A 7,130-nucleotide genomic window follows, 5' to 3' on the forward strand; every position below is an offset into this window, starting at 1 on the left:
TATGTCAGTTTTAAACATCTGTGATTGCTTTGATATGATCCGCTGCCTTGCATGCCTGTGCGGCCCGCCGTGCGGGCGTGCGGCGTCTGCTGCGCCTCGGGCTCGGGGCGTGACAATATTTTTCTCTCTACCCTCCCCAGCTACAGTTCCCTACTTTTAAAATAAACACCCGTCAGCCATCACCCATCCATAACCACCTCCTATTCACCCATCTTCACGTAACCACCCTCATTCCCAACCACAGTTCCCTACTTTTAAAATAAACACCTATCACCCATCAACCCGTCACCCATCCATAACCACCTCCTATTCACCCGCCTTCACGTTCTTCAGCTGTTCTCTTCCCCATCTCCCACTCCCAAAGCTATTGCCGGACTCTTCTGTTTCTGTAACTCCCCGCTAACCACATGGCTCCCCAAGTATCTGTTGGGAACCCGCCCATGCCGCTGATATTTCATAAATTTTCAGATGGCAGCGGAATCGGCATGCACGAGTTCGACGTTCATCGCATGAACGTTGTTTCGAGACATTTCGTAATTAGGCAAGAATTAAAACTTTTAAAACTAATAGGAAGATCAAATCTTCACCTTGCGCGGGTAGATGATCACCGCGAATCTGAATTCGTGGTTTTGAAAGAGGGTTCGTTTGAAGCCGTTCAAACGTCCGGCCTCTACGGGTATCCACACGAAGTAGAGAACCGATCAAAGCTTTCTTGTCTTCCCGGGGTGCTAGCTCCCTTGCAAAGACTTCCTATGATGGCTGATCTCTTCTCTTTCTTTCAACTCTTGAAAGTGCTTGAGAGGAGGAAGAGGAAGAAGGAACTCAAGGAGGAAGAACACAGCTTCTGCAGCCTTCTTTCTTTTCCCTGCGTTGGAAGAAGGATTGGAGGAAGAGGAAGACACCAACGCTTGGACCTTGCTCTCCCTTTGCTTGCGGCTGAACCAAGGGAGGAGAGGGGAGGGTGGCGGCAGCAAGAGGAAGAGGACTCCAATACCTAGGGCGCCGGCCTCATGGTGCTTTTTATAGCCATCAAGGGCTCCTCCAAAGTAGGAGCCCTAGATGGTTTTCCAAAGAAAGAAGGGGGGGCGCCGGCCCCTCTCTTCTTCAATCCGCACCATCCAAGATGAGAGGGGCTGATGCCCCTCTTACTTGGTTAACCTAATCCTCTTCCAAAAAGGATTAGGTGCCTCTCTCATGGTTTAATCCTAATCTAATTAGGATTGGCCAAATTGGGTTCAATCTATGCTAGTCCCAATCTAATTAGGACTTGAATGGATCATGACTCAATTGAACTCTTCAATCCTAATCCAATTAGGAGTCATGTTGATTCATTAGATTAATAATTAATTAGGACTTAAGGAATCCTAATCCAATTAGGATTTGTTTAATTTTAGTCCTAATCCAATTAGGACTCTATTTGAATCCGAAGTCCTAATCCAATTAGGATTTCTAGGAATCCTACTCCAAGTAGGAATCCAATTTTAATTCAAAACTCCTAATCTCATTAGGATTGAGAAATCCTATTCCAAGTAGGAATGCCAGTCCTAATCCAATTAGAACTCTAGGTATCCTACCCGAAGTAGGATTCTTGTTTCAAGTCCAATTAATTAATTCCTTTTCCTTCTTCAACTTCTTATCAATCAAATTGATTTCTTGTGATTCCTAATCACGATTTCAACCATCGGATCGGTCAATACTTCTAGTGTGTGTGACCCCATAGGTTCTATTCTGACTGGTAGTGAGATATATTGTGATCTCTATCACTATATCATTGAAAACTCCTTTCAATGGGTTGGAACGATTCCAACTCAACTCATTAGGGTTTATCGATCATCAAGATAATCCCTATGAGTCCCACCATCCACCAGTGACACCTAGCAGCATGTAGTGGCTACCCAGCAGAATGGAATGATGAACCTCTAGGTGCAGTTAACATGTGATACAGTCCTACTATCGTGGATCCCTACAGGACGGAGGTCATGGACAACTCGTCAAACCCCATCGTCTGTCATATGTCAAGATTTATTAGACTTGAGTTCGATAGTGGAAAACTCTTTCTCCACTTTACTGCCCTGGCCAAGGTCTTAGAACTCAGTCTAACAAATCACATAGGATCACTCCTCTTCTATCAAGGTCGATAGATTCCTTATAGGTGCATACCCTACTCCTACAGTGAACCTACTGCAGCCAATCTACACTGCATGGACCCATATGGCTAGAGACCATGTATGTGTGTAGTCAAACTACAATAACCTCACTGTGAGTAGCCGAAGCACCGCAGGTCAAAGGACCAGTCACACTACTGCAACATCAAGTAAGTCACTGACGAGTGGATAGACATCCAAGTGACTTCTTGTCTTGGTCACGCTCAGTACCCTTGTTCTCTAACAAGCACCTGCACTATCACTTCAGTGTCCCTACACTGTGGACTCAAGTCTCGTCCATCCAGAAGGAAAGTGATCTGTGCACTGATCGGATCGATCACCGTCCTCGTGATGATCCATTGATCAGGAGCATTTAGAAATTAATCACCAATGATACATGGCTCAAATTCTCAACTCTTGAGAATATGTATCATCATCTTATTAATTTCTTGGACGATTCATAGACACATAAACAATATGAATGAAAAAGATGCCTTTTATTTATTCAATAATAAATAGTCAAGTACAAAATTATGTCCCTAGAGTCAACAATGTGTCAGCCAAATTGGCTTCTAGGGCATACATCTAACAATCTCCCACTTGCACTAAAGCCAATTGGTCATATATCTTAGGCCCATCTTCTCAAGGTGGGCTTCAGTCTTTTGCTGACTCAGCTGCTTAGTGAAAGGGTCTGCCACGTTATCCGCGGAGTCTACTCTCTGCACCTCTACATATTTCTTCTCCACATAGTCGCGTATGAGGTGAAAGCGCCGCTCTATATGCTTAGACTTCTGATGAGACCTTGGCTCCTTAGCAAGGGCTATGGCGCCATTGTTATCGCAGTAGAGTGTTATGGCATCTGATGTCATCACATCCAGCTCTGCAATGAATTTCTTGAACCAGAAGCCTTCCTTAGCAGCTTCAGAGGCGGCGATGTATTCGGCTTCCACAGTAGAATCAGCAATGATCGGTTGTTTAGAACTCTTCCAATTCACCGTACCACCATTGCACAAGAACACGTATCCAGATGTTGACTTCCTGTCATCGACATCAGTCATGAAGTCTGAATCTGTGTACCCTTCTACCTTTAACTCTGATGATCCTCCAAAAACCAAGAATAAATCTTTAGTTCTCAAGTACTTAAGAATATTCTTCACAGCTGTCCAGTGTTCTTCACCTGGATTCGACTGATATCTGCTTGTGACACTCACAGCAAGAGCTATATCAGGTCGTGTACATAGCATGGCATACATGAGGCTTCCTATTGCCGATGCATAAGGAATCTTGCTCATGCGTTGAATCTCCTCAGATGTGTTGGGGCACATCTTCTTGGAGAGATGAATTCCATGCCTTAGGGGTAAGAGACCCCTCTTGGAGTTTTCCATGCTGAACCTCTTCAGCACCTCCTCTATGTACATCTTCTGTGAAAGGCCAAGCATCCTTTTAGATCTATCTCTATAGACCTTTATTCCCAAAATATAGGATGCTTCCCCAAGGTCTTTCATGGAGAATTCTTTTGACAACCAGACCTTGACCGAGGTTAGCATGGGAATATCATTTCCAATCAGGAGAATGTCATCTACGTACAGTACGAGAAAAACGACAGCACTCCCACTAACCTTTTTATAAACACATGGTTCCTCTTCGTTTTTGATGAAATCAAACGTTTTGATTGCATCATCGAAACGAGTGTTCCAACTCCGAGAGGCTTGCTTTAGTCCATAGATGGACCTTTGCAGCTTGCAGACCTTGTGATCTCCATCACTGGAAGTAAAACCCAAAGGCTGTTCCATATAGATATCTTCATCAAGATATCCATTCAGGAAAGCAGTTTTCACATCCATCTGCCAGATTTCATAGTCATGAAATGCTGCAATGGCAAGCAATGTCCGGATGGATTTTAGCATGGCTACAGGTGAAAAGGTCTCCTGATAGTCAATACCTTCGCGCTGACTATACCCTTTCGCCACAAGCCTTGCCTTATAGGTCTCTACCTCTCCATCCGAACCTATCTTCCTTTTGTAGATCCATTTGCATCCAATAGGTACAATACCTTCTGGTGGATCTACTAAGGTCCAGACTTGGTTGGAATGCATGGAGTCTATCTCTGACTTCATAGCTTTCAGCCATTTCTCGGAATCGATATCAGATATCGCCTCGTTGTAGGTTTTGGGATCCTGTATGTGATCCCTATCTCCCACTAGGAACATTTCCTCGGTATCCTCTTCTAGTATACCTAAGTATCTATCGGGAGGATGGGAGACCCTACTAGATCTACGAGGTGGTTGAGGGACATCGTGTACTGGCTCCTTATGAATAGGTTCTATAGGATCCATGACTCGTTGCTTTTCAGAGACTTTCTCTTCAAGCTCAATTTTCCTCCCACTGCCTCTATCAAGGATAAACTGATTTTCCAAGAAGATGGCATGACGGCTCACAAACACATTGTGATCCTCTGAGACGTAAAAATTGTATCCTAATGACTCTTTAGGATATCCTATAAAACGAGCACTTATGGTCCTAGCCTCTAACTTGTCCGCCTGTAGTCTCTTGACGTGGGCCGGACATCCCCAAATCTTGAGATGACCCAGACTTGGTTTCTTACCATGCCATATCTCATACGGTGTGGTAGGAACGGATTTAGAGGAAACTCTATTCAATAAATAAATCGTTGTGAGTAAGGCATCTCCCCAAAGGAACATAGGTAAATCAGTGAAGCTCATCATGGACCTGACCATATCCAATAGGGTCCGATTCCTCCTCTCTGACACCCCGTTGAGTTGAGGTGTACCCGGAGGTGTCCATTGTGAGACTATGCCGTTTTCTTTGAGATAGTTCCGGAATTCCCCACTAAGGTATTCTCCTCCTCGATCTGATCGAAGAGCCTTAAGAGGTTTTCCAGTTTGTTTTTCTACTTCATTCTTGAACTCTTTGAACTTTTCAAAGGATTCAGACTTGTGTCTCATAAGATACACATACCCATACCGTGAATAATCATCGGTAAAGGTAATGAAGTATGAATAACGTCCCCTGGCTAGCACATCGAATGGGCCACATACATCTGTATGTACTAGGGTAAGTATTTCGGTGGTCCTCTCCCCATGTCCTACAAAGGGCAGTCTAGCCATCTTTCCTTGAAGACAGGACTCACAAACTGGATATGACTCGGAAGTCAATGAGCCTAAGAGCCCATCTTTATCTATTTTGTTCATCCTATCTTCTCCAATATGGCCAAGTCTGAGGTGCCACAAATATCTTTGGTTTATCTCATCTCTGGATCTTTTGGATCCTTTGGCACTCACATCTTGCTCGGTAACATTCACAGATACATCCATATGTAAATGATAGAGACTGTCAATCATGAAACCACGTGCGACTATTTTATTTCTTAAATAAATAGAACAGCAGTCTTTGTCAAATGTAAAAACATGACCTTCCTGTGCTAGACATGAAACAGAAATCAAATTTCTGCTAGCAACAGGTACATAATAACAGTCTCTAAGTATTAAACTAAATCCAGACGGTAGTCGCAGATGGTAGGTGCCCACAGCCACAGCAGCAACTTTTGCCCCGTTGCCAACCCGAAGGGTTACCGCACCTTCCGCCAGCCTTCTACTTTCCTTTAGACCCTGCATGGTAGTGCATAAATGAGCACTAGAACCAGAATCTATAACCCAACTAGAAGTAGAAGAAACCGTTAGATTAGTTTCAATAATGAGCAAGTCTATACCTTCTGAAGGTGTGTCACCTTTCTTGTTCTTCAGGCTCTCGAGGTATGAAGGACAGTTTCTCTTCCAGTGGCTTTCGACATTGCAGTGGAAACATTTTCCTTTGTCGTTAGCCCTTTTCTTTTGAACTTCCTTCTTTGGCTTCTTGTCTTACTTCTGCTTCTTTGCAGGCTTCTTTTTCTTCCAAGTAGACTTTCTCTTGGAGCCAGAAGTCAACTCAGCAGCAAGGACATTGCCCCTTGAACTTTTCAAGGCTCCCTCAGCAGTTACCAACATGTTGATTAGTTCAGTCTTAGTGCATTCAATCTTATTCATGTGGTAGTTTACTATAAACTGACCAAATGAATCAGGAAGTGACTGTAGGATCAAATCCACTTGCAATTCCTTGTGCATGTCCATACCGAGCTTCTCAAGCTCCTCTAGGTCCTTGATCATGGTCAGACCGTGATCATGGACAGACTGCCCCTCGCGCATCTTCGCTTTGAAAAGCCTCTTGGACACTTCAAAACGAGCTGTGCGACTTTGCTCACCATACAACTCTTGCAGGTGTGCCAGTATGTCCCTAGCAGTCTTTATATTTTCATGCTGGCATTGGAGTTCATTAGACATAGATGCCATCATATAGCATTTTACTCTAATGTCATCGTCCAACCACTTTTTATGCATCTCACGCTGAACATCAGTGGGACGTGCTGGTAATGTGGAGATATCTGAATCGAGTATGTAGCCTATCTTCTCACAGTCCAAAACTATTTTGAGATTTCTAAGCCAGTCCTTGTAATTGGTTCCGGTCAGTCGGTTGGTCTCAAGAATACGGGTCAAAGGGTTTGAAGCCGACATTGTATCTGCAGAGAGTAAAGATTCTAGTTAGACTTTTGTACTTGATCCTAATCTGTTCTAAGGTCTTTTAGAACAAATGTGACTCCCACTATTTTCTCGAATTCCTCATACTCCCCTGGTAGGAAAACGGAAATCCCACACGACTAGGGTTTCTAGTGGGTACTGCGGTCCCACCAATTTACATGCCACCTCACCTAACAGTTATTGGTGACACATAGATGGATGAGTGTACAACTCTTGTACAATGCTTCTCAAGCATGTTGCAGTGTAACTTGGTCTCTAAGCCATGAAGACCTCACCTAACAGTTATTGGTCCCATTTCTTAGTTAAGTCAGACCCACCGTATAACCGTAGGAATAAAGTCGTCATTGGGTCCTCACCTAACAGTTATTGGTGCCCAACCCCACCTTTATCCTAC

The sequence above is a fragment of the Phoenix dactylifera genome, chromosome 3 (assembly GCF_051530095.1).
Source record: "Phoenix dactylifera cultivar Ajwa chromosome 3, Ajwa_hap1_PhDact_Kaust_v1.1, whole genome shotgun sequence".
NCBI lineage: Eukaryota > Viridiplantae > Streptophyta > Magnoliopsida > Arecales > Arecaceae > Phoenix > Phoenix dactylifera.